The sequence below is a fragment of the Macaca nemestrina genome, chromosome 9 (assembly GCF_043159975.1).
Source record: "Macaca nemestrina isolate mMacNem1 chromosome 9, mMacNem.hap1, whole genome shotgun sequence".
In the NCBI taxonomy this organism is placed as follows: Eukaryota; Metazoa; Chordata; class Mammalia; order Primates; family Cercopithecidae; genus Macaca; species Macaca nemestrina.
Genome location: NC_092133.1, coordinates 48895413 through 48921357, shown reverse-complemented (window position 1 = coordinate 48921357; position 25945 = coordinate 48895413). Strand labels below are relative to the sequence as shown.

Below are 25945 nucleotides of genomic sequence, written 5' to 3'. Positions count from 1 at the left end.
CTGGTTTAATGCTTGCTTTGCATTTTCTGTGTTTTTCCTGCTTTTTAGCATACCTTGAATTTTTATTGTTATTGAAAGCTATATACATATATTTGGAAAAGAGAACGAGACACGGTAGGCCTTTAGTGTGAGGTTGTATCTTAACCTGGCTAGGATTTGGGCTGTGTCCAGCGTTTTCGGTAGCTGTAGGTGTCAAGTTTTTCAATTATTTTAATGTCCTTGTTTTTGTCTCTGGTGTTGTCTTTAGGTTTCCCTAAGAACTCCTTCTTAAATAGAGTCTAAAGTTTGCAGGTCTTTTGGCTACAAATCTACTGTTATTATATTAGATCCCCATTGATTTGGTAGCAATGAGTGGGAGAAAAGAGAATTCTGTAATCTTGTGATTAAATCTCAGTTTTTTAGCAGATCTTTCCATGAGGGCTGTGACTTTCACAGTTGCTTTTACCTTTTTTTTTTCTCCTCACTTAGGTAAGACAGAAAGGCTGTGGGTGGCTGGAATTGGGTAATTGCCCTTCTGTCTACATAAGATAAGGCTCTGATAAGATCTTTTTCAGTGGAGCGTAGGACTTTGTTACAAGAAAAAAATGGTCATATTTCAAAGTGGTTACTTTTCTCCTCCCCTTGCCAAAGACTAGAGATGATTTTTCTCGCTTCTTCATGATGAGAACTTGTTGGGGTTCTTGGAGGTAAAAACCTCTGAATATGCTGAAACCCTGCTAAGACTGTGGCTCCAAGGAGTTTTTTATTCTTGAGCTATGTCACAATCAACTTACGGCAATTTATCTGAATTACCATTCAGGTGACCCATCCAGTTTTTAGTTCCGTGGTTCCTGCTCCAGGTAAGCTGATGTCAGTTGTACTCCGTATTCCTCTGTCTCCATATTTCAAAATGGTAGTTTGTCATGTGACTGCAGTTGTCTGATGGGTCCCAGAAAAGTTGTTGATTTTCAGTGTCTTTAGCTTTATTCCTGTTGTAAGGATAAGGCTGATGATTTCAAAACTCTTTACATGTTAGAATTGGAACCTAGAGTACAAAGATGTTTTTTATAAAGAACTTGTGACTCTATTTTGGAGTCAAAATTAAAGGAAGTAACAGCAAAATATTATACCAGCCATAAGTTACAATTCCTTTTGTATTGTAGATGATACATTTAGAACTTAGTTCATTGTTTTCCTGTCTATGTAAAAGCAGGTTTATAAAAAAAACACTAATAGTATTGACAAGATTATATGGTAATATTTTCTTAATTTAAAAAGTTTTAAAAAGACCTTTTAGAACCTTTTTGCTAAAAAAAAAAAGATGCAAAAATACTAATTTATGACATACTAATATTAATGTCCTGTCATTTTCTAGAAGACAAGGACAAACTGATACATCATGAAAAGAATTTATTTAGCCAGAGTGAATATATTCTTCTTTATCCTCATTGTCTTTATAGAAACCTCCAAATGAGCAGCAGTGCGCATCTATAAAGGCTACATGGACAATTCAGAGAAAAAAAAAAGTGAACATGATTTGATAAGAATAGAGTACTATTCTAAAGTAGAGCAAATTTCTAAAATCTTTCACCTCTAACACTTTCCAAGTATTCATTTATATGAATTAAGTGTTGACTGGTGTTTCCACGAACTTACCTGTTTCTTCAGTGTAAACCATTTGGAGTCTTTGGATGCAAGTAAACACTATGAAGCATATTATTTTATTCACTTTTGCTATAAATTTACATTAGCTATTCCATTCAGTTCATCCACATTGTCTGAATTAATGGCATGAGGCTCTAATTGTTGAAGTCTGAATAATGTATCCAAAATATATTTTATAAAAGTTTTTTTGGCTGGGCGCAGTGGCTAATGCCTGTAATCCCAGCACTTTGGGAGCCTGAGGTGGGCAGATCACGAGATCAGGAGTTTGAGACCACCTTGGCCAACGTGGTGAAACTCCGTCTCTACTAAAAATACAAAAATTAGCTGGGTGTGTTGGCGGGCACCTGTAGTCCCAGCTACTTGGGAGGCTGAGGCAGGAGAATTGCTTGAACCCAGAAGCAGAGCTAGCAGTGAGCCAAGACTACGCCACTGCACTCTTGCCTAGGCAACACAGTGAGACTTTGTCTCAAAAAAAAAAAAAAAAGTTTTTTTTTTTAATAGTGGTATGAATTGTAACTATGTTCTTTTATATTTGTCTTTGACTAAGAGTGATGATAAAGTCTCTACCTTGCTCCTAACATTTGAAAATAAATTACTATGATGCATTTGGCAATACACATGTACATACAGACATATGGAAATAATATTTGTTTAGGATCACAAAGGATTTTATACTGCCATTTTTCATATACTTCACAACAAAGATAGTGATATTTCTTTCTTTCTTTTTTTTTTTTTTTTGAGACAGTCTCGCTCTGTCGCCCAGCTGGAGTGTAGTGGTGGGATCTCAGCTCACTGCTAGCTCTGCCTCCTGGGTTCACGCCATTCTCCTGCCTCAGCCTCCCAAGTCGCTGGGACCACAGGCGCCCACCACCGCGCCTGGCTAATTTCTTGAAGTTTTTAGTAGAGATAGAGTTTCACCGTGTTAGCCAGGATGGTCTTGATCTCCTGACCTTGTGATCCGTCCACCTCGGCCTCCCAAAGTGCTGGGATTACAGGCGTGAGCCACCGCGTCTGGCCAGATAGTGCTATTTCTTTTTTTTTTTTTTTTTTTTTTTTGAGACGGAGTCTTGCTCTGTCACCCAGGCTGGAGTGCAGTGGCCGGATCTCAGCTCACTGCAAGCTCCGCCTCCCGGGTTTACGCCATTCTCCTGCCTCAGCCTCCCGAGTAGCTGGGACTACAGGCGCCCGCCACCTCGCCCGGCTATTTTTTTGTATTTTTTAGTAGAGACGGGGTTTCACTGTGTTAGCCGGGATCGTCTCTCGATCTCCTGACCTCGTGATCCGCCCATCTCGGCCTCCCAAAGTGCTGGGATTACAGGCTTGAGCCACCGCGCCCGGCCCAGATAGTGCTATTTCTAAGTTTTCTGGCAGGATGATATGCCAAGCAAGGAATGATTCAATTACACATTCAGAAATCATTCAGTTTTACATATGTGTGACAGGCGAATACAGATTAGTTGGAAAAGAAAATGCATTGTCACCAAAAATAGCATTTATTTTATCATTCGGATGTTATTGCTGCAGTTATCTGTCAGGAATCATGTTTGGCCCTTTGGGATTTCTTTTGTACTATAATTTCAAGAATTTGAAAGTCATATTCTTTCTGCATGTTACAAAGTTACTCTTTTTCATATCAAAAATTGATTCTTTTATGTGAGTTTCCCACTTCAGCATAAATTGTTTATTACTAAATGGCTTTGTAAGGTTGCAGGAAATACACTTACCTCTTTAATATCCTTTTAAACCAAAGTGGAATGGAATCCACAGGGAACATTTAGTTGTATTAGGAGACTGGACTAACTTGCTATATTTTTTTGTGAAAGGGTTGATAAAGGAAATTTTCTAAGGTAGTTTGATCTTTATTAAATCTGTTTTTCTACAAAGAAAGCCAGTTTCTACAACAATTGCCAATATTACTTGAAAGTAACAAGGCAAATGTGTCCTCTGTACTTTCTCTGCACAAAAGTAGAAAAAAATGAAAAGGAAAAGTTGAACTTTTTCTCTCATTATATAAAACTGTGATCATTCAGTAGTGTTGTGTGCAGTGATCTCTCTAGAAATTTGCTGAAACAAATAGTCATCCTCATCTGCTACTATAGATATAATTTTGATAAAGTACCATACCAAAACAATGTAAAAATAATTGTGACACATGTACTATCTTAAATTGCAAAGTATGCTAATGGTTGTTATAAGTCTGAAGTGGGTCTTGGAAATTCTCCTTCTAAATCACACCCACTTCCTCAATTTCACGGCTCAGGAAGGTTGGCTCTGGAAGGATACAAAAATAATAAAATAGTGTCTACAAGTCCATGTTTCCTGACTTTCAACCCCAATGCTCTTTCCAAGTCAAATATCCGTTAGCTTACCTAACTAGCCTGAGCATGGGATGGTATCCAGCTAATAGTTACTGAGTGTTTGACATGTTCAAGAAAGAGAGGAAACCTGTCACAGAGAGGGAGACATTGGCAAGACAAGCTAAGGAACAGGTCACCAAGAACCAAAAGCAGCAGAGAACACCTTATGCAGAAATAGAGGAATTAGCTAAGTACCCAGAAGGTGAAGTATTTATGAGCAATAGATGGGTACAATTTGAGGGGTTTCAGTTTCACTGAGTGGAGTACTCACATGGTAAGCGAGAAAGGAATTGGTCAGACCCATGGAGTGCATTCTGATAGTCTCTGAGAGGAAATAACAAGGAAAGTGAAAAATAATTGGCTGGAAAGGCAAAATGATAGCATTCTAATGATAAGTTTGACTTAGTGTTAGCAAACTTATGAATCCTTGCCCATAAATCTTCAGGCAGTTATCCATTCTCATTAATCTAGGGGGAACTGGGCTCTGTTTGGGCTCTGCATATCAAATATTGCTTTGGTATGTGGGCCACAGGAGCCCTGCTACTCCTGCCACACATAAACCAGAGGTTCCGTGGACAGTCATACTGGCTCATACATGCACTGAAATATTGATCCCTGTATGGCTCAGAGAAGCTGAGTGGAATCTGAAGCACTTGAAGCTGGATTAGCAAACAAGAAACATGCTATGAGAGAGAGAGTGGAAAATAGGAGGTAAGATGATAAAGGGAATATAAGGCAAGCATGCATTCATATTCTATAGTCACCATAAGAAGCTACACATGCAATAAGGATGCACAGACCCTCCGTAAACCAGTTCTGGTAGCATTCTTCCTCCACTCTGATGTGATTGCGCAAAATTGAGGTGGCTCAGCTGAAGGGTAGCAAGCTGATCAGTGAGCACCAGTACAGATTTACAAATGCTCTAAGTAAATGACATTTGAATACCAGTCACTGGCTTTTTCAAACAAGGTCATTTATTATAAATAAAAATCTCCCAGGAGGGGCACAGTGGCTCGCTCCTGTAATTCCAACACTTTGGGAGGCCAAGGCGGGTGGATTACTTGAGGTCAGGAGTTCCAGACCAGCCTGGCCAACATGGTAAAACCCTATCTTTACTAAAAATACAACAAATTAGCCAGACTTGGTGGCACATGCCTGTAATCCCAGCTACTCGGGAGGCTGAGGCAGCAGAATCACTTGAACCTAGGAGGCAGAAGTTGCAGTGAGCTGAGATCATGCCACTGCACTCCAGCCTAGGTGACAGAGTGAAACTCTATCTCAATGAAGGGGTCCAGCCCCTCCACACCTGTGGGTGTTTCTCATCAGGTGGAATGAGAGACTGAGAAAAGAAAGAGACACAGAGACCCAGTATAGGGAAAGAAAAGTGGGCCCAGGGGACTGGAGCTTAGCATACGGAGGACCCATGCTGGCACCGGTCTCTGAGTACCCTCAGTATTTATTGATTATTATCGCTACCATCTCGGAAAGGGGTATGTGACAGAACAACAGGGTAATAGTGGGGAGAGGGTCAGCAGGAAAACATATGAACAAAGGTCTCTGTGTCATAAATAAGGTTAAGAAAAGATGCTGTGCTTTGACGTGCATGGATACAAACATCTCAGTGCATTAAAGAGCAGTATTGCTGCCAGCCAGCACGTCTCACCTCCAGCCCTAAGGTGGTTTTCTCCAATCTCAGTAAATGGAACATACAATCGGGTTTTACACCGAGACATTCTATTGCCCAGGGACGAGCAGGAGACAGATGCCTTCCTCTTATCTCAACCACAAAAAGGCCTCCTTCCTCTTTTACTAATCCTCCTCAGCACAGACCCTTTACCCCTTTACAGGTGTCAGGCTGGGAGCCAGTCAGGTCTTTCCCTTCCCATGAGGCCATATCTCAGACTGTCACATGGGGAGAAACCTTGGACAATACCTGGCTTTCCTAGGCAGAGGTCCGTGAGGCCTTCCACGTGTGTATTGTGTCCCTGGGTACTTGAGATTAGAGAGTGGTGATGACTTTTAACAAGCATACTGCCTTCAAGCACTTGTTTAACAAAGCACATCCTGCATAGCCCTAAATCCATTAAACCTTGAGTCAAGGCAGCGCGTGTCTCTGCAAGCACAGGGTTGGGGCTAGGGTTACAGATTAACAGCATCTCAAGGCAGAAGAATTTTTCTTAATACAGAACAACATGGAGTCTCTTATGTTTACTTCTTTCTACATAGACACAGTAACAGTCTGATCTCTCTTTTCCCCACACTCAAACAAACAATCAAAAAAACAACTCCCATTGTCACATGGTTAATGGGTGTTCCTTCAACCTCCCAAACTCTCTATCAATATGAAAGTTGCATGGTGAGGGAAGTGACTCCCTCTCCTGGAGCACACCCCTAAGGTGTATCCAGTTGCACCAAGTCACCCGTTCTGTGATGGAGTTAGGAGACCAACTGTATGCATTCTGCTAACCTTTGCTTCCCTAGTAACCCTGATATTTATGCTTAAACCCTATGGCTTGACACTTTTTGAAAAGCCCAAGAGATAGGAAGTTTCTTCATTGTATGATTACGCTCTGGCTTTAAACTAAAAATTGATTGCAGAGAGGCAGAATTGTGGGAAGGTAAACATTAGTCTTTGGAGTCACAGTTAATCTTCAGTTTAAACAGTGTCTCTGGCACTTAAAGATTGTGTGACCCCAGGCAATGTATATAATTTAGGATGTGGACACTGATAATACTAATGCCTGCCTAATAGATTCTTATAAGGACTAATAAAGAACTGTATGCAAAGCACTTAGTACTGTGTCTGGATCAAGGTAGGTACCCAATAAATACTGGCAGGCATGTATGTATAATGTACATCATAAGTACTTCATAGAAGTTATTCCTGTCCTCCTTTTCTTTTCTTCCAATTCAACCTGCCAGCCTATTTTATTTTCTTCCTTTTTGTTTTTCTTTTCTTTTCTGAGACAAGGTCTTGCTCTGTCACCCGGGCTGCAGTGCAATGGTGCATTCTTTGGCTCATTGTAACCTCCTTCTCCTGGACTCAAGTGATCCTACCACCTCAGCCTCCTAAGTAACTAGGACTACAAGTGCCAGCCACTGTGCTGGGTTAATTTTTGTAATTTTTGTAGAGATGGGGTTTTGCCATGCTGCCCAGGCTGGTCTCAAACTCCTGGGCTCAATTAATCTGCCCACCTTGGTCTTGCAAATTGCTGGGATTATAGGCATGAGCCACCCCACCTAGCTAGCCTATTTTCTTTATTACCGGGTGGTCGCCTGACCTCTGAGTCACCCTAACGAAACACAATGCTGGGATTTTTGCTGAAAGCATGGGGAAGAAAACTTTTTCTAGTTAGGTTGCTAAACGGCAAGAATGTGTTCCTGGGGCTGCTGTTAGATATCTTGGCAATACAAAAGGAGGATAGTCTAAATCAAATAGAACAGTATAAATAAAATTTTTATACAGAAATTTGGTCTATTAACTTTGGCTATTTATATAAATTAATTCATCCTTTATAAGATGAAGATTCATCACAACTAAGTATAAAACAACGAAGTACACAACTATATCAAAGCTTCAGTCTGTAAAGGCAATTTTCAAGAAGCGTCTTTTGATTGAATTGAGAAATGTCAGAACCATTTATTGAAATGCTCTAAAAGAGAGAAAGATGTATCAATTGATAAATTCTATCTAACTTGAATAAAATTAAATCAGTTATTAACAGTGGTCAATCGCCTCCTTCATTCTACTCCAATTTAATTTAGCAGATTTTTTTCTTCAAGAGATTGTGCTAAGCATTGTGTAAAGACAGACTGAATAATATACATTTGCTGTCCTACCTAAATAATGGGGTCATTTTGAGAATTTAAATAAGAAATGATGTATATGATACTTTTTGTAACTACCTACTTTTCAGAAATCTTTCTATTGCAAGTGAGTAAACCAACTTGATTAAACAAACACTTCTCAAGAATAGGGAGTGGGGTCTAGTGGTTCTAGTAATCAAAGTCCAGGACTGTCTCTTCAGGGGTGGCTAGATTCTGAGGCACAAGAAGATAATAAATAATCTGCTCCTGTTTTTTCTGATAGCTCTGTGTCAGTTCTATTTCCTGTATACTGACTTCCTGTTCAGGCTATTCTCCTTTTGTATTGCCAAGATGTCTAACATCAGCCTCAGGATCACATTCTCACAGTTTAGCAACCTAACTGGAAAGAAAAGTTCTCTTTGCTCTGCTTTCAGTCAGAATCGCAGCACTGTGTTTCATCAGGGTTACTCAGAGGCCAGGTGACCATCAGTGAGCCATTCATTGTCCAAGTAGGTGGAATGCTTGAATTGGTCAGACTTGAATCAGTTATTCCTCCCTAGTTCTATGGGCTGGAATCAATCTTACCCAAGCTATCCGGACTGGAAATAGGAGAGAAAAATTAGGTGTTTCCTATTAAATGAGAAATGTATGTTGAACAAACAAAAACACTTAAAATAGACTACAAGGATATTGGTTAGAATTATGTTACATATAAATTATATAATAACTCAGTATAAGTTTATTTCTCTTTCAAATAATCTAAAAATTGTTAGTCTATAACTAATATGGATTCCATTCAGTAATGCAAGGGTCCGCAAACTATAGCCTGCAGGCCAATCTGGTCTGACACCTGCAATGTAGATAAAGTTTTATTGAAACATAACCATGTTAATCATTATGTGCTACAACAGCAGAGTTGAGTTAGTTGGAACAGAGATCATTTGGGTCACAGAGCCTAAAGCATTTATTATCTAGACTGTTACAGAAAAATAAAAACTAAAAAATGTCAAAGAAAATGTCCAACCCCAATACATTTCAAATGATGAAAATCACATAAAGTATGGCATATTACTACAACTGAAAGATCTGTCACAAAAATAAAATATAATCATCAAGTATTCCAAAAATTTAAAAAAACAATAAAATTAAAAATAACTCATGGATAAAAGATGAAGTCATAATGATAACACAAATATTTTCAACTAAATGAGAAGAAAAACCCAGTACATCATAATTTGGAGATGTAGCTAAAGAAGAAGTTAAAGGTTAATATAATTGATAAACACCTAGCAGTACAGAACTGATCAAAACAGAGAGAAGGAGAGAGACAAAGAGAAAAAGAGGGAGAGAGGAAGAAAGGAAAAGAAGGAGAGGAGGGGAGAAAGCATGTGAGAGAGAGTGAAAGACTGTAAAAAATGAAAAGGGGAACATCATAACAGATACTACAGCTAGCAAAAGGTGAAGGAATATTAGGAACAATTTTATGCCACTAAATTTGACAACTTAGATGAAATGGACAAACTGCTGTTTAAATTTCTTGAAAAACACAACTTACCAATTTGGACCCATGGAGAAATAGAAAATCTGTACAGTTCAAAATCCATTAAAGGAATTGTCATTAAAAGTCAGGTTATAAAGAAATCTTCTAGTACACAAGATATTGCTGGTGAACTGTAACATTTGAGAGAGAAATAATACCAATCTCACATGAACTCTTTCAGTAAGTAAGTGAAGAAAAAAAAAAAAAAAAGTGGGAGGCAGGACATTCCCAACTTGCTTTAAGGTAGGCATATCATTGATATCAAAATCTTAGGGTTTACAGGAAATGCAGACTAATACTCCTGATGAAGCTACATGCAAAATAACTTAAAACATCAGCAAATGCAATCCAGTAGCACTCTCAAACTTATCAATATTGCCTTAAGAGAAGAAACACACCAAAAATAAAATCTTTATGTTGAGCATCTTGAGAAGATTATTGTTACAGGACCTCAGTGAACTTAAAGAATGGTCTGTTTTCATTTCTATGTCAATAAACCCTGACTATCACCCAAGTCCCTGGGAAAAAGAAACTTGATCTGTGATATGAAGTCATTAAACATTCTGGTGTGAGACACATGCCTTCCTGGAGGTCTTGACTTTTTCAGCTCCCTTGCAGGACTCTTTCTCCTGGCAAAAGGTCACCTGGGAGCACAGGACAGTGGTTCCTTCCCTTGTGCCTGCCTGTCCCATCCCCGCGTGCCGGGTGATCCTATCCAGGCTCAGCTTCGGCCCTGGCAGAGACATCACAGGGTAGAAGCACTGCTGGGAGGCGCAATGAAATACTGTATTTTTCCCAGGAAAGAAGAAAACTTTAAAGTTGCAAGCTCACACATAAGTCTGTGAGGAAACCAGAACTATCAGTTCAGAAAGTAGGGGCTTGATGGCGCTTTCACCAGCAGTGAGAAACAATCACCTGTCAGCACTACCACCAAATTCTAGGAAGAGCCTCCCGCTCCTCCGGTGAGCCTGGAGCTGACATCACAGCCGCCGGTCTCCGAGTTCACCCGGAAAACAGCGCATGGGGAATCCTGTAGGTTCACACCACCAAAGGGCAAAACTCTTGCCTCTTTGGACAAAGGGACTGTTTAAAACTCCGTTCCTTCAGGCACAAGGACAGAGTCACTTAAGGACTTAGGCGCAGGTCAACACCCGTGAAGCTCCGGGGCTTGGCACCAGGACTTCTGCCCCCAGGGATCTGCAGCATGCAGAGGATGAGCTGACTCGGGAGGTGGTGACTGCTGACTCTGGTGTGGTGCTGAGGTTAGTAGATCCCCCAGAACCCACCATGGGCTACAGTAGAATGCTGGCATTTCTTCAAGAGCCAGAGCTACATTGAGAGGGGTCTAACCACGCAGCAGTAAATACCATCTGAGAGTTCACAGTGCTGTCATAAACATAATTTCATAGAATGAGAACTCTTAAGCTTCTGATGGGTAATGTAAACATGAAAATCAACTGAAAAAAATATGGGCAGAGGGTATTTGAGTATGCAGAGTATTTCATTTCTTTGTGGATCTGATCTGGGATGTGGGCACTTGTGAGTGAATAGCACCATGGCTGAATTTTAAATTCACAGTTCTTTTGTGTAAAAGACACACGGGCAGAATTCCATTAATTTAGTGAATATGATTAAAGTAGATGCTCAAACTAGAGCAAAAATCAGAAAGACGTTTCTCTTTGTGTTGAACGCTGTGTAATCCAGTACTACTTGATAAAGGGAGTAACATCAAAGTTGAGACTCAGGTGCACACTCCTAGAGCAATTTGACATTGCCAGGACCTCCAAGTGTGATCAGTGGAACCCTCTAGTTGAGCAGGGTAGAGAACTGCTCTCTAACAATTGAGTAAGGTTTCCCGAGTCTGACCCCGGCATTCGTCATGCACAGTAGGACCACCTTACAATATGGCATATTTTAAGATTGGTTCTGCAATTGTAACCTCAAAGTCTAGCAAACCCTTAGTGCATTTCCTTTGGAAGATAATTTCAATATAACTATAACTTAAGAAGCTAACTTGTTGTAACTGTCATTGATGGAGCATTGAAATAAATATCCAGAGCTTAATAAAATTGCTTTAAAAATATCTGAGAGGTTTCTCTACTATAAGTATTATTAAAATAAATCATATAAACATATTACACATGCCCTGTGAGCCATGTTGTCACCCCTACTCAGTCCAGATCAGATTCAATTACTTCCACCTGGTGTCTCCCTTAGCATATGAGGATTATGGGGATTACAAATCAAGATGAGATTTGGGTGGGGACACAAAGCCTAACCATGTAACAAGCTGAGAATCAAATCAAGAACTCAACCCCTTTTACACTAACTGCAAAAAATTAAAATAAAATACTTCGGAATATGCCTAACTAAGGAGGTGAAAGGCCTCTACAAGGAAAACTACAAAACACTGCTGAAAGAAATCATAGATGACACAAACAAATGAAACACATCATGGATGTGTAGAATCATGAATTTCTGAATTTCATCTCATGGATGGGTAGAATCAATACGGTGAAAATGACCATACGGCCAAAAGCAATCTACAAATCCAATGCAATTCCCATCAAAATACCACCATCATTCTTCACAGAACTAGATAAAACAATCCTAAAATTCATATGGAACCAAAAAAGAGCCCGCATAGCCAAAGCAAGACTAAGCAAAAAGAACAAATCTGGAGCCATCACATTACCTATACTATAATATAATACAGTATAGTATATTCAAACCATATTATAAGGCCATAGTCACCAAAACAGCATGGTACTAGTATAAAAATAGGCACAGAGATCAATGGAAAATAATAGAGAACCCAGAAATAAAGCCAAATTCATACAGCCAACTGATCTTTGACGAAGCAAACAAAGACGTAAAGCGGGGAAAGGACACTCTGTTGAACATATGGTACTGGAATGATTGGCAAGCCACATGTAGGGGAATGAAACTGGATCATCATCTCTCACCTTATACAAAAATCAACTCAGGATGGATCAAAGACTTAAATCTAAGATGCGAAACCATAAAAATTCTAGAAGATAACATTGGAAAAACCCTTCTAAACATTGGCTTAGGCAAAGACTTCATGACCGAGAACCCAAAAGCAATGCAACAAAAACAAAGTTAAACTTAAAAGCTTCTGCACAGAAAAAAAAAAAAAAAAAACACTCAGCAGAGTAAACAAATAATGCACAGAGTGGGAGAAAATATTTTCAATCTATACATCTGACAAAAGACTACTATGCAGAATCTACAAGAAACTCAAATCAGCAAGAAAAATACAAACAATCCTATCAAAAAGTGGGCTAAGGATATAAATAGGCAATTCTCCAAAGAAGATATACAAATGATCAAAAAACATATGGAAAAATGCTCAACATCACTAATGATCAGGGAAATGCAAATCAAAACCACAAGGCAATACCATCTTATTCCTGCAAGAATGACCATTATCAAAATATCAAAAAAGAATAGATGTTGGTGAGGATGCAGTGAAAAGGGAACACTTTTACATTAATGCTGTGAATGTAAACTAGTACAACCACAATGCAAAACTATAGATATTCCTTAAGGAACTAAAAGTAGAACTACCATTTGATCCAGCAATCCCACTACTGGGTATCTACCCAAAGGAAAAGAAGTTATTATATGAATAAGATCCTTGCACACTCGTGTTTATAGCAACACAATTCACAATTGCAAAAATATGGAACCAGCCCAAATGCCCATTGAACAACTGGATAAAGAAACTGTGGTATATGTATATAAACATACCATGGAATACTACTTAGCCATAAATCACAACGAAATAATGGCTTTTGCAACAGCTAGGATGGAACTGGAGATCATTATTCTAAGTGAAGTAACTCAGGAATGGAAAACCAAACATTGTGTATTCTCATTTATAAATGAGAGTTAAGCTATGAGGCTACAAAGGCATAAGAAGGATACAATGGACTTTGGGGACTTGGGGAAAACGGTGGGAGGGGGGTGAAGGATAAAATATTACACATTGGGTACAGTGTACACTGCTCAGGTGATGGGTTTACCAAAATCTCAGGAATCACCACTAAATAACTTATTCATGTAACCAAGGAACACTCTTCCCCAAAAACCTATTAACTTTTTTTTAAAAAAACCAAAAAAGTATTTGCATAATTTCTTTGCAATAGAAAGTGATAAGCTATATAAGATCTATTTGCTGCAAATTGAAACGCACATTGCTTCAACAAAGTTACTTAAATAGGTAAAATACTACCTGCAAATCTAAAGATGTGAAATAGTGTTCTAATATTTACTAGATAAACATTTATCAAGTGATATTTGATGGGCCAGTAAGTTAAAAAGTTGGAATTAGTTCCTAGATAAGAAATAAAAATTTAGAAACTTTTTTAACACAGCATCTACATGTATTTCTCAGAATATAATATCCTTAATTTATACTTGTTTTCTGGAAACTACCTACATATTATAAAAGGCATTTAGTTTGTGACTTTAATTTTTAAGATACTTTCACCCTACACTTTTTTCTTGCTTTATTTGTTTTTCTGAAAGTTAATAATAAGAGCTTATATGTGTCAAGCACTTAAATGTTATAAATGTTATTTCATTTGAAACTCACAAATAATATGCAGAAGATATATTTACTATAATAATTTTGATAGGAGGATCAGAAAAAAAAATTGTCAAGGTAGTACAATAGAAGGAGTTAGAGACTGGAAACTACCATGCATTTGCCATGTGGTTTATAATTATGTTATACTCCCTGCTAGAAGGCAGGAAAGAATTTCAAGAAGACAATATATGTAAAAGAAATTGGCAAACTGTGATTATTGTATTATTTTGAAACATTACGGAAAATGATAAGCAGCAAGACAGCAAGTTTCCACAGGTCTTTTCTGCTTCTTACTCAGATTGTGTGATACAAGCACAGTGCCATATCAAAGGCCATATATATCAATCATGGTTCAAAGAATGAAATGGAATTCAAATGTACAGTAGAAAAATTTTTAAATGACTTTTACTTGACTGACTAGCTTGTTAATAAGTACTTGCTATTCTTCTGTAAAATACTATGACTTACTATGACTGTTGCTCGTAACAATCTCAGTACTAGAACTAGGCATGCATGTCCCTATGAACATCCGCCCCATTACACAACCATCTTCCAGTTCATCTTTTGTCTGAGATTAGGGTTTTACTTATTAATAATACAAAAATCCACATAGATTCAGACTCAGTAAAACATAATCCATTTTGATTACAATTCTTCTTTCATTGGTAGCATTTTAAACAATAGAATAACCTGCTTGGTGAAACAATTTAAAGCACCAAGAGAGATTCTGTAATGCCTTTTAAGATAGATTTTGAGATTACTGCCTTGTTGAAAAAGACTTTCAATGACAATCATGGTTTATTTTCCACTGTTTTAGAAGTTTTTTCCAACAAGTTTTAGAAGTTGAATTTTTCATGAGAATATTAGTTCTATTAGAAAGGATCCTTGTCTATTCTGTTCACTGTTGGCTCCCTACTATATATCATAAAGCAGGCTTGTGATAAGAATTTGTTGAATAAATAAATAAATTCTAAGTATCCTTCACTATCATCATGCATTTCTTTTTAAGGGATAAGCCTTCAAATGAAATAATGCCTCTAAGGAAGCTCTGTAACCACAGAAAGAAAGATTCAGATTCTCATTAAATTCACATTTTAAAATTTGAAAATATATACAAACATATATATGCGATAGAAGAGGACAGAACATTTTTCTGATAGTCTGATCTATGAAGTTCTTACAATTTTAATTATATTTTCTTGGATAACTTCTAAGGTGCAGAACCTTAGAAGGATTATTGAATCTTGCTGACTGTTGATTTGTTTGTTTTGCTCTAATCTTGGGAGAAGATAAGGATTTTTTTAGTTTATACCACATCAGAAGATTGATTCCCACGTAAGTTTTAGGACTTCTCTTGAGTAAAGAGGCTATTAACTCTACAATAATATTCAAAGAGGATTCCTGGAAGCAGAAAGGTGATATAATTTTCACTTAGGTAAGTATCTTAGTCTTTTAAGAAAAGCCTCTTATTAGAATTATATTAGTTTAAAAATCTTTATCCTGGATCTTTCTGTTATTTAGGTCCTAAGCAGGTTTTGACCTTCCTTTTTATTTGAAACATTAAAAATAGCAAAATCACAGCTTTGATCAGAAAAATTTTAATTTCTAAGGTAATGTTAACTCTGGAAACACCAAAATAATTGTACTTGGGGAAAATATAGATAGAAGTTGATTTTTCAAAAACAAACTTGAAAACTGACAATATTCCTTCTCTTAAAATTGCTGTCTTCTAAGTAAGAATTCAAGGTGTCAATCACCTTCTGTCATGTAGCATGCAAAAAGCTTACCTACCTATTCCTAGTTTGCTAAGATTTTTTTTCATCATGAAAGGGTGTTGGATTTTGTCAAATGCATTTTCTGTATGTGGTTTTTGTCCTTTATTGTATTAATCCTTTGTATTTTATTGATAGATTTTCATATGTGGGACCAGCCTTGCATTCCTGGGATGTATCCCACTTTGCCATGGTGTATCCATTCCTGTATGTTGCTGGATTTGTGTTGTTTATATTTTTGTGTCTATATTCATAAGACATATTGTTCTGAAATTTTATTTTTGTAACATTTTTGATTTTGGTACTAGGGTAATACTGACCTTATAGAATCAATTGGGAAGCATTTCTTCCTCCTCCATATTTTGGAGGAGTTTGTGAGGAAATGATAAATTCTTAAATATTTAAATATTTGGTAGAAGTCACCATGAAAGACCTCAAGACCTGATCTTTTTTATGTGGAAAGTTTTTAAAATTAAATCAATCACTTTACTTGTTACATGTCAATTCAGATACTTTTATTTCTCTGTGAGTTTGTTTCAACAATTGGTGTTATTTTAAGTTTCCCAATTTGTTGATATAAACTTCTTATTCATACTATGCCCTTAAAATCCTTTATTTCTATAAGTTCTGTACTACTGTCCTTTTATTCCTGATTTTAATATTTTGAGTATTCTTTTTTCTCGTTCATTTTAGCTAAAGGGTTGTTACCTCTGTTGGTCTTTTCACAGGAACAATTTTGATTTTGATTATTTTCTCTATTGTTTTTCTATTCTCTGTTTCATTTACTTCATTCTCTATTCTTTATTATCTATTTTTATTATCTAATCCTTATTATTTCCTTCCTTCTGCTTGTTTTGGTTTTATATTTTCTTATTTATCTAGTTTCTTAAGGTGAATGATTAGTTTGAGATCTTCGTCTTTTAAAACATATGTAGTCGTTTATAGCTATAAATGTCTCTCTAAGCACTACTTCAACTATACCTTAGAAGGTTTGGTATGTTGTATCTTTATCACTTCCATCAATAACAAAATATTCTAAACATTTTCCTTGAGATGCCACTTCACATCCACTGGGATGGCTATAATAAAGAAGACATATACAGTTGAGCCTCGAACAACACAGACTTGAGCTGTGTGAGTACACTTATATATGGATTTTCTACCACATCTGCCATACCTGAGACAGTAAGATCAATCCTTCCTCCTCCTCCCGCTCCTCAGCCCATTCAACATGAAGACAGTGAGGATGGAGATCTTTATGGTGATCTACTTCCACTTAATGAGTAGTAAATATATTCTCTCTTCCTTATGATTTTTTTATATAACATTTTCACTTCTCTAGCTTACTTATTGTAAGAATATATAATACATATAAAATACGTGTTAATCGACTGTGTAAATGGCAAGGCTTTTGGTCAAGAGTAGGTTTTTAGTAGTTAAGTTCCAAGGGAGTCAAAAGTTACATGTGAATTTTCAACTGCACAGGGGGTGGCGCCCCCAACCACCACATTGTTCAAGGGTCTACTGTATTAACAAGTGTTGCTGAAGATACAAAGAAACTAGAATCCATATCTTGCTAGTGGGAATGTACAATGCCGTAGTCAATTTGGAAAACAATTTGAAAACTTGCTCAAAATGTTAAACATAGGCCAGGTGCACTGGCTCACCTTTAATCCCAGCACTTTGGGAGGACAAGGCAGGAGGATTAGTCTGGGAAACATAGCAAGGCCTCATCTCTACAAAAATATAAATAAATCTTATCTGGGCATGGTGGTGTATACCAGCAGTCCAAGCTTGAGAGGCTGAGATAGGACAACAGCTTGAGCCCAGGAGTTGGAGGCTGCAGAGGGCCATGATTGCAACACTGCACTGTATCCTGGCAATAGAGTGAGACTCTCTCTGAAAAAAAAAAAAAAAAAAAAAAAAAAAAAAAAAAAAAAAAAAAAAAAAAAAAAAAAAAGATTAAACATTGAATTACCACCATATGATACAGCAATTCAATTCCAAGGTACAGATTCAAGAGTATTGAAAACACACATCCACACAAAAACTTGTACACAAGTTTTCATAGCAATATTAATCATAATAGCCCATAGTGAAAACAACCCAAAAATCTTTTAAGTGGAAAATGGAAAAACAAATGTAGTTTATCTATTCAGCCATTAGAAGGAATGAAGTATTGATTCATTCTACAACATGGTTGAATCTTGAAAACATAATCCTATGTGAAAGAAGTCAGCCAGAAAGAGCCAGATCGTATGTTATTATATTTGTATGAAATATCAAGAATAGGTAAATCAATAGAGATAGAAAGTAGATCAGTGGTTTGCCAAGGGCTGAGGAAAAGGATGAATGGGAATGACTGCTAATGGGTACAAGGTTTTTTTGAGGTGATAAAAATATGCTGGAATTAGATAGTGGTGATGACTGCATCATTTTATCAATATACTAAAAACAACAAAACTGTATGATACAAATAAAACATCTACATTTTGACTTTGGAGGAAAAATGAACGTGGAGAATCACATGTAAGTGGTATGTAATGGGCCAAGTCTGTAGGTGATACAAGACTCCAGTTCATGCTCCATTGACTAGAACAAAGTCACATGGCCATCTCTAACATCAAAGAGTGCTAGAAAATGCAGTTGAGTTCATGAACAGCAAAAAAGAATTAGGTTTTAAAAAGACCCGTCAGTTGGGCTCCGTGGCTCACATCTGTAATCCCAGCACTCTGGGAGGCTGAGGCGGGTAGATCATCGGAGGTCAGGAGTTCAAGACCAGCCTGGCCAACATGGTGAAACTCTGTTTCTACTAAAAATACAAAAATTAGCCGGGTGTGTTGGTATGTGCCTGTAATCCCAGCTTCTCAGGAGGCTGATGCAGGAGTATTGCTTGAACCTGGGAGGCAGAGGTTGCAGTGAGCTGAGATCATGGCACTGCACTCCAGCCTGAGCAACAAGAGCTAAACTCAGTTGCCCCTCCCTCCCCCCCAAAAACCCTGTCATTTTAGTGAGTCTCTGTCATAAGAATCAAACATTTCCTAATATTCTTACCAATTTTCCCAGACTGTTAGCTCCACAGTGTCAAAAGTAAAAGTGGTTTTTGTTCACAAAGAATAATATGACTGGGGCTCTATCTCATTTTCTGTCTCTCAGCTCTTATTTTACCTGTTGCCTTCATTCTCAAAAAGGCTTTTTCAAAGCAGCCAGAAAGATGGTCCTGTTAATCTCCAGCCTGCACTTTCCTTACAATCTCTTTCCCTGGGTCCATGTAATGAATACCAGGAAACACTCCCAAAATATACCCAATCACTAAAATAATCATGGTGATCTACGAGCAATATACAGGCTGGACATGAATGTATATCCTTCTTTCATGTGGTAAAAGGGGGAGTAAATCAGCTGAACCACATAGAAACAATTCACAGAAAAGAGGGATTCATTTACTAGAATCAGATGGAAAGAGACTCTGGAGAATCAAAGACATCCAATGCCCAGTACATGGAAATCTGAATGGACTGTCCTGCCAGGATGAATACTGATGGAGTTTATTTCAGAGTCACAATAAAAAAATAAGCAATAAAGAAGAGCAATTAATTTGGACTAGATTGTGGAAGAACTTGGGAATCATCATGCTTATATTTTGCACTGCTTTTTAAAGGAGTAATAACAGTGTGTGATCTAGTTTTGCTCTGTGTCCCCACCCAAATCTCATCTCGAATTATAATCTCCACATGTCAAGGGAGGAAGCTGGTGGGAGGTGATTAGATCATGAGGGCCATTTCCCCCATGCTGTTCTCATGATAGTGAATTCATTCTCATAAGATCTCATGGTTTAAGTGTTTGGCAGTTCCCCTCTCCCCTCACTCTCTGTGCTGCCACCATGTATGATGTACCTTGCTTCCCTTTTGCCTTCCACCATTATTGTAAGTTTCCTGAGAAAACTTTCAATTGACTTACAATTCCACAGTTACATGGAACTGTGAGTCAATTAAACCTTTTTTCTTTATAAATTCCCCAGTCTCAGGTAGTTCTTTATAGCAGTGTGAAAATGAACTAATAGAGTGTGCAAGGTCTACAATGGGCAGATTCATACAGCAGTGGAAGCAGAACAGATGGCAACAAGGACCAGTGAGGGAGGATGAGCAGATGTGTCAGGGGCTACTGCAGAAGTCTACAGGTGAAGTAACAATGCCTGAGAAGAGCTTATGGATCTACAAATAAAGCAACAAAAACATATGTGAGATGTCGCAAATGAAAAATCAACATGACTTTTTAACGTTTGGATAAAAGAAAGAAATAAGAAAAATATTGGTAGAGAGACTTTGAGAAAAGTAATCAGAACTAGGTTGAATTGAGTTATGGGGTGGGGGATTTTTAACTTTCCCCTTTTTATTAGGCACCTGAATGTTACCGTGATGTTACAAAATGAAGGGCCATCTAGGATGGGTAATTTTTATTTTTTGTAATTCCAGTGAATAGCTCTATGATATTCCTGTTATATCCAGCATTCCACATATATTCAGCTTCTGAAACTCCTGGTTGGTTTTATATGTGAATTTTTTGTAACTTGGTAAATTCAAAGCTCTGAGATACAAGAAATCTGGAAAGTCAGGCAATATTAGCAATATCTGAAAATAACTTAAGACACTGAAGGAAAAATATCAAAAGCCCTGGAATATTTTGGAATGTGGATTTATAGATTTACTTAAAAAGAGAAGAGCCTTGATAAGATTTATTATATATATGTATTATTTATATGATATAAATATTAAACAATGCTAGATTATATGTAACTACAACAACAGCAAGACAAAAAGCATTAAAAAATAAAATAAAACTTCATTTGGTAAAAGAAAGTATAGACCAAAATGTATACCTAATTTAGGCCACGTTCTACCCTGGGATGGGTCCTTCCTACCGTCAGGCCAATGTTGCAAATGCTGAGCCAGTCATGGCATCCCAACAGGACAGAAACTCCTTCTATGTAGGTGCTATTCAGATTCCCATGCAGCAGATGAGAAAACTGAGGCTCAGAGAAGTGAGGTCACTACTGAGGATGACCCATCTCGGGAAGGAGCAGTGCTGGCCAGGGGCAGGTGAGGTCACTTCTGGAGTTTCTGGAGGTCACTTCTGGACCCAGTTCCAGAGGAAGCAGACCCTGACATGACTCCCAAATTGGCCAAGGAAATGATGATCCAGTGGTTTCCATTTCACTCTTCCCTCACTCTCCACCTGTTTGGGGCCTTAAATCATCACTTTTGGCTCACACTTAGCTCCTCAGGGTCTTCCTAGCATCAGAAAGAACCCGGATTCCAGGGTCCATCTCTTACTCCAAAGTCACAATCAAAGAATCACACAATAAGGCTTGAGCCTATGATTCTAAAAGCACCTCCTAAGCTCAGAAGGCAGAGAGGATCTGCTCATCAGTGAACAGAACAGAGCCCACAACCTGCAGCCCACACTCCAGTAACCAGAGCTTGATCAAGGAACCTGCAAGGAGTGGATAAGATCAGGGGCCACAGCTAAACTCCCAGCTCCAACCTTTACATAGTACCAAGGACAAAGCCCAGAAAAATAAGCTGACACCTTAAAACCCAGGGGTCAGCAGTCAGTGTCGAGCCAGTGCCCAGAGCCAGAAGGCTGAGCCTGAAGCACAGCTAGTGTCCAATGCAAAGGATCCCACATGCAGAGCCTGAACTCTCACTCCTGGGAACCAAGATCAGAGTCCAAGAATAATGCAGGGTCCATCCCAGAGGCGGCGAGTGGGACATCCTGTTACCACAGACATACGGGGACAGAGAATCAACTTGGGCTGTACAAAGCAAAGCCATGTTCACAGTTTCTCCGCCTATGGACAGTGGCTTTGGGCCCTGGGTTCTAGGAGCTGGGAGATGCCCTGCATTGTTAACAGGTGACTCCTTCTTGCTCTGTCATTTCTGGCTTTCTGCTAGTACCTGTTCTGTGCTAGGGCTGTACTGGCTGGGCACAGTGATGAGCAGCACTCAGCCCTGTGCTGAGGAGTTCACAGTTTGGTAGAGTGAGACCTCATCACTAGATGAAAATGGCTATAGGTTTTCCCAGCAGCGCTCCCGGCAGATAATCACAACTGAACCTAGCATGAGTTTCCACAGAACTCTCCTCTTCTGTTGTGTCCACAAAGAAGCCCAGAGAGTGATCTGAGGAAACCTGGTTGACAGATAGCTACAGGCCGGGTCCTGTAAAGGAAGTTTAATCCTCTGGACTCCACCCAGGAGTCACTTAATTGGCCAGGAGGGAACTTCCCTCCCTGGCTGATCTGATAGGAACAGGGTAAGGTCTCATGCTGCCTCCATCTCAGGCCACCCTACTCCTCTATGTCCCCACTGTCAGTCCCCGTCCTGCTTGTCCCCATAGGCCCAGCTCAGCTCTGCATCCATGAGGAATCCTTACTATGAATGATGACCAGGCCGAGCACACGCAGGGGCCCATCCTCAACACATCACCTTTGTTGTAACATTCCAAGAACTCTGAGAGGCAATTTCCACGTTAAGGAAGCCACTTTACTGGACAGAATCTTGGTGCCCAATAAAGGAGTATCACTGACTCCAGGTGACCCAGCCTGAAAGTTCGGCAGCCCAGTGCAAATGTCAGTAGGTCCCACTCCACAGTGTACTCATTCAGAACAGCTTCCTTGACAACCCTAACCCTTTCATCTAATCAGAAATACTTCAGCCACTGCCCAAGGTCCTGGGACTGCTCAACGCGGTCCATCAAACTGTAAGGCAGGAGCCTCAAGACCTGGAAGCCTAGCAACTTCTTCCTCTCCCAAAGGCGAAGTTTCTCTACTGTCTTCCCAGTTCCTGTAACCATTCCTGAGGATGAGGTTGATCTGCCTCACATGAGCATGTAGGCGCCACAAAATCACATCACACGCTGTCACCTGGCTTCCAGACACCTAGGTGTTCAAATGACAGGTCTCAGCACATGCAGCCTGAGACAGCATTGTGAAGTGGGGGTGCCACTGGGAGAGGCCCACCAAGCCAGATGAAGAGCCTGGTGGCCCTAAGGGTCTGGTCCCCCTTATAAAGAAGGCAAAGCTGAGGAATCACAGCCAGAGCTACCTTCCTGTGGCTTTCACAGCTAAGCCTCATCCAACCCCACTCAGGACTCTGCAAAGCCAGAGCATCCAGGGCACCAGACCTGGATGGGATTAGAGTTCTCTGGGCCCTCCTGGAGTCATCACTACACACACTTCTCCCTCTAGTGAATCCTGAAGGTTAAGTCATTGCTATGTACTGAACGTTTGTGTCTGCCTAAAATTCATATGTTGAAGCCTAAATTCCCAAGGTGATAGTATTAGGAGATGGGGCCTTTGGTAAGTAATTAGGTCATAAGGGTGGAGCCCTGATCAATGGGATTAGTGCCCTTATAAGAAGAGACAAGAAAGAGATCATCTCTTTCTGTCTCCACTATATGAGGATACAGTGACAAAATGGCCATCTGCAAACCAAGAGCAGTGCCCTCACCAAACATCAGATTGGCCAGTGCCTTGTTTTTAGACTTCCCAGCTCCAAGAACTGTGAGAGATAATTGTCTGTTGTTTAAGCCACCCAGTCTGTGGTTTTCTGTTATAGCAGCCTAGACTGCCTAAGACAGCCATTCTCTAAATCAACTAAAATGTATTGAGACAAACACCTTTCTTCTTTCTGAAAGGTAAAGTGAAGGTACAGGACATCCTGGAAGCTGAGCAGAGAAGCATGCAGCCGTTCCATCCCAGAGGAAGCAGCACCCCATGCCTAGGGGCTGAGAAGCAAACACTCCCTGCCAAATGTTCCATCACAATCAACAGATACAAGAGGATCCACTGCTAGAAGCTGGAGTTGAATTTCTCTTTCCCTTATTCTTTACCTCAGATCTGCAACCTCCTGTCTGGTGAGGATAAGATTTTGTTCAGCCTCCCAAGCTCTCAACCAATTACCATTAGCTTTTAGTTCTAAGGACAGAATCTGTCCCTGAGAGGAAGAAATGCTATTTCCAGCTTTTGTTTGTTATCTTGCAATGTCTTCTGTAGCTCTCTAACTCATTTTTATGACTCATCAGGTCTTTGGCTTCAAAACTTCCCACCTCTTGCTGTTAGTCATAATCTACTCTGACAGTAATAACCGAGACACAGACTCCATTTCTTTCTGCTAACAGAGTCCACTCATTTCATTTCCTCTCTCCTCTAAGATGTGGATCTGACCTTTTGATTCAGGCTTCTTCAGTTTCAACCCCTTTCAGAGGACTTGTCAGTTCCGCTTTTCTGTACTTTTCTTCAGCAATGTTGGCATAGAATTGAATTTTCCTCTATTTTCAATGTTTAAATGTCCATCTGCCTTACAAAACCCTTCAGTTTCCTCTAGGATCCTTTTCCTCTAGGATCCAGTTTCCTCTAGGATCCAGGTTATCAATGTGATGTCCATTCTCTGATTGGACATGATCACCAATGTTCTCCTCTCCCAGGGAGGTTGCCAGTTCCCTGGTTTTGAGCTAACAATCCTGCAGAAACTTGAACTTACTCTTCACATGAGTGCTGGATCTCTATATGGAAATGATGAGACTTTTTTCAGTTTTCTGTGATAGGTTCACATATATGTGCCTCGGCGTCTTCCACTTGTGTTGTGATGAATTGAATGTCTTTGTCTAGAGCCTGTATCTTTCTTTTAGGATCAGACACTGATTGTCCTTGGTCTGAACATTGAGGCTTCTCATATCCCATGGTTGACTAGGATGTGAATGCAATTCTATATTATTCACAGAGCTCAATTTGCCCAGAACACAAAGCACATCTGGATTTTCACATTCTCTGATCATAGGCTGACGTTTCATGGATACAGAGTGGTTGCCAGTCCTCAAGAGTTTACCTCTGGTGGAGGAATGCAAAATACTCACAAATCATCCACCTTTCTGAAATATGTGTCCTGTAGGAGGGGAAAGAAGCCATGAGAAAGAAGAAGGTATAGCATCCCAGGCAGTGGGCCAGACTGCACTGAGGCAGAAGGAGGAACAAAGTTTGCCATGTTGAAGAAGTGAAAGAACAAAGGCAGAGCAGTAGGCCTGGGAAGGAGGAAGCGGAGGTTTTCTGTAAGAAAAGGATGTGAGGGGAGTTTAGGAACTCACAGCAGACCAGTCACACTCTAGTGGTGACATAAAAAGGCAGGTGTTGGCAGTTGGAGCCACAGTCACACTGAATATTAATTGGGCTGAGGGGAAAATAATGGCTTTAAAAGCTAGCACACTTTAGGTCCTATTTGCAGTTCTTCCCTCATCTGAGAAATGGGGATATTGACTCTGACCCCCACGGGATGCCTGGAGAGATTAAATGCCATGCAATGTGTAAAGTGCTTGGGTCTGACATCACAGGGAGATATCCAGTGCTAAGATTCATACAGATTCCCTAGGTCTTAAGCACTTTTGGTTAGCCTTGGTGGGTTTTTTCAAACCTTTAAACATTAATCTTCCCCAAATTTATCTTCTTTCCAGGTCCCCACAGGGTCCAGCCCTCCTTCTGTGATTTCCTCAAAATGACAACCTGGAGGCTATTGATGAGAGGACACCCAGTGGTGAGGACACACTGGGTTCACAGTCCAAAGGCTGAGTACCAGTCATACTCAAGGTGAAGAAAAAAATGCACATAGTACGCCCGAGACTATTATTTTTAGAGGCCTACTTGCAAGGTTGGCCTTTGGCTGAAGTCTGGGAGCTTGGATTTCTCAAGGGTTCCCATCATTCCCACAACTTATAAGAGTGGCTCACTGTACCTAACTATTCTACAAACAATATGATTTATGCTAAATGCTTCTTTTCCTTCTAAGAGTCTGGAATTTTGGTGCACGCTAGGCAGAAAGTGCCTAACATCCAATAAAAACTTTGAACACTGAGTCTCTAATGAGCTTCCCTCATACATAATATCACACATATGTTGTCAGAGTCTGTTGCTGGAGGAATTAAGCATACCCTCTATGGCTCCATTGAAAGAGGACTCTTGGAAGCCTGCAATTGGCTTCCTCCAGACTTCACCTCCTGCACCTTTTTCCCTTTGCTGATTTTGCTTTGCACCTTTTCAGTATAATAAATTATAGCCAGGGCTAGGTGCGGTGACTCATGCCTGTAATCCCAACACTTTGGAAGGCCAAGGTGGGTGGATCACCTGAGGTCAGGAGTCTGAGACCATCCTAGCCAACAT

General features: G+C 39.4%; 2 long non-coding RNA genes across 2 annotated transcripts in view; one reads left to right on the top strand and one right to left on the bottom strand.

Moving 5' to 3' along the window:
- Positions 1 to 25945, bottom strand: part of LOC105481147 (uncharacterized) — a 293709-nt gene that overhangs the window by 259352 nt on the left and 8412 nt on the right. The gene's annotated exons all lie outside the window — the stretch shown is intronic.
- Positions 594 to 25654, top strand: LOC105481138 (uncharacterized). Its single transcript, XR_986782.3, has 3 exons — positions 594 to 839; positions 23434 to 23652; positions 25243 to 25654. It is a non-coding gene; the product is annotated as an uncharacterized lncRNA (long non-coding RNA).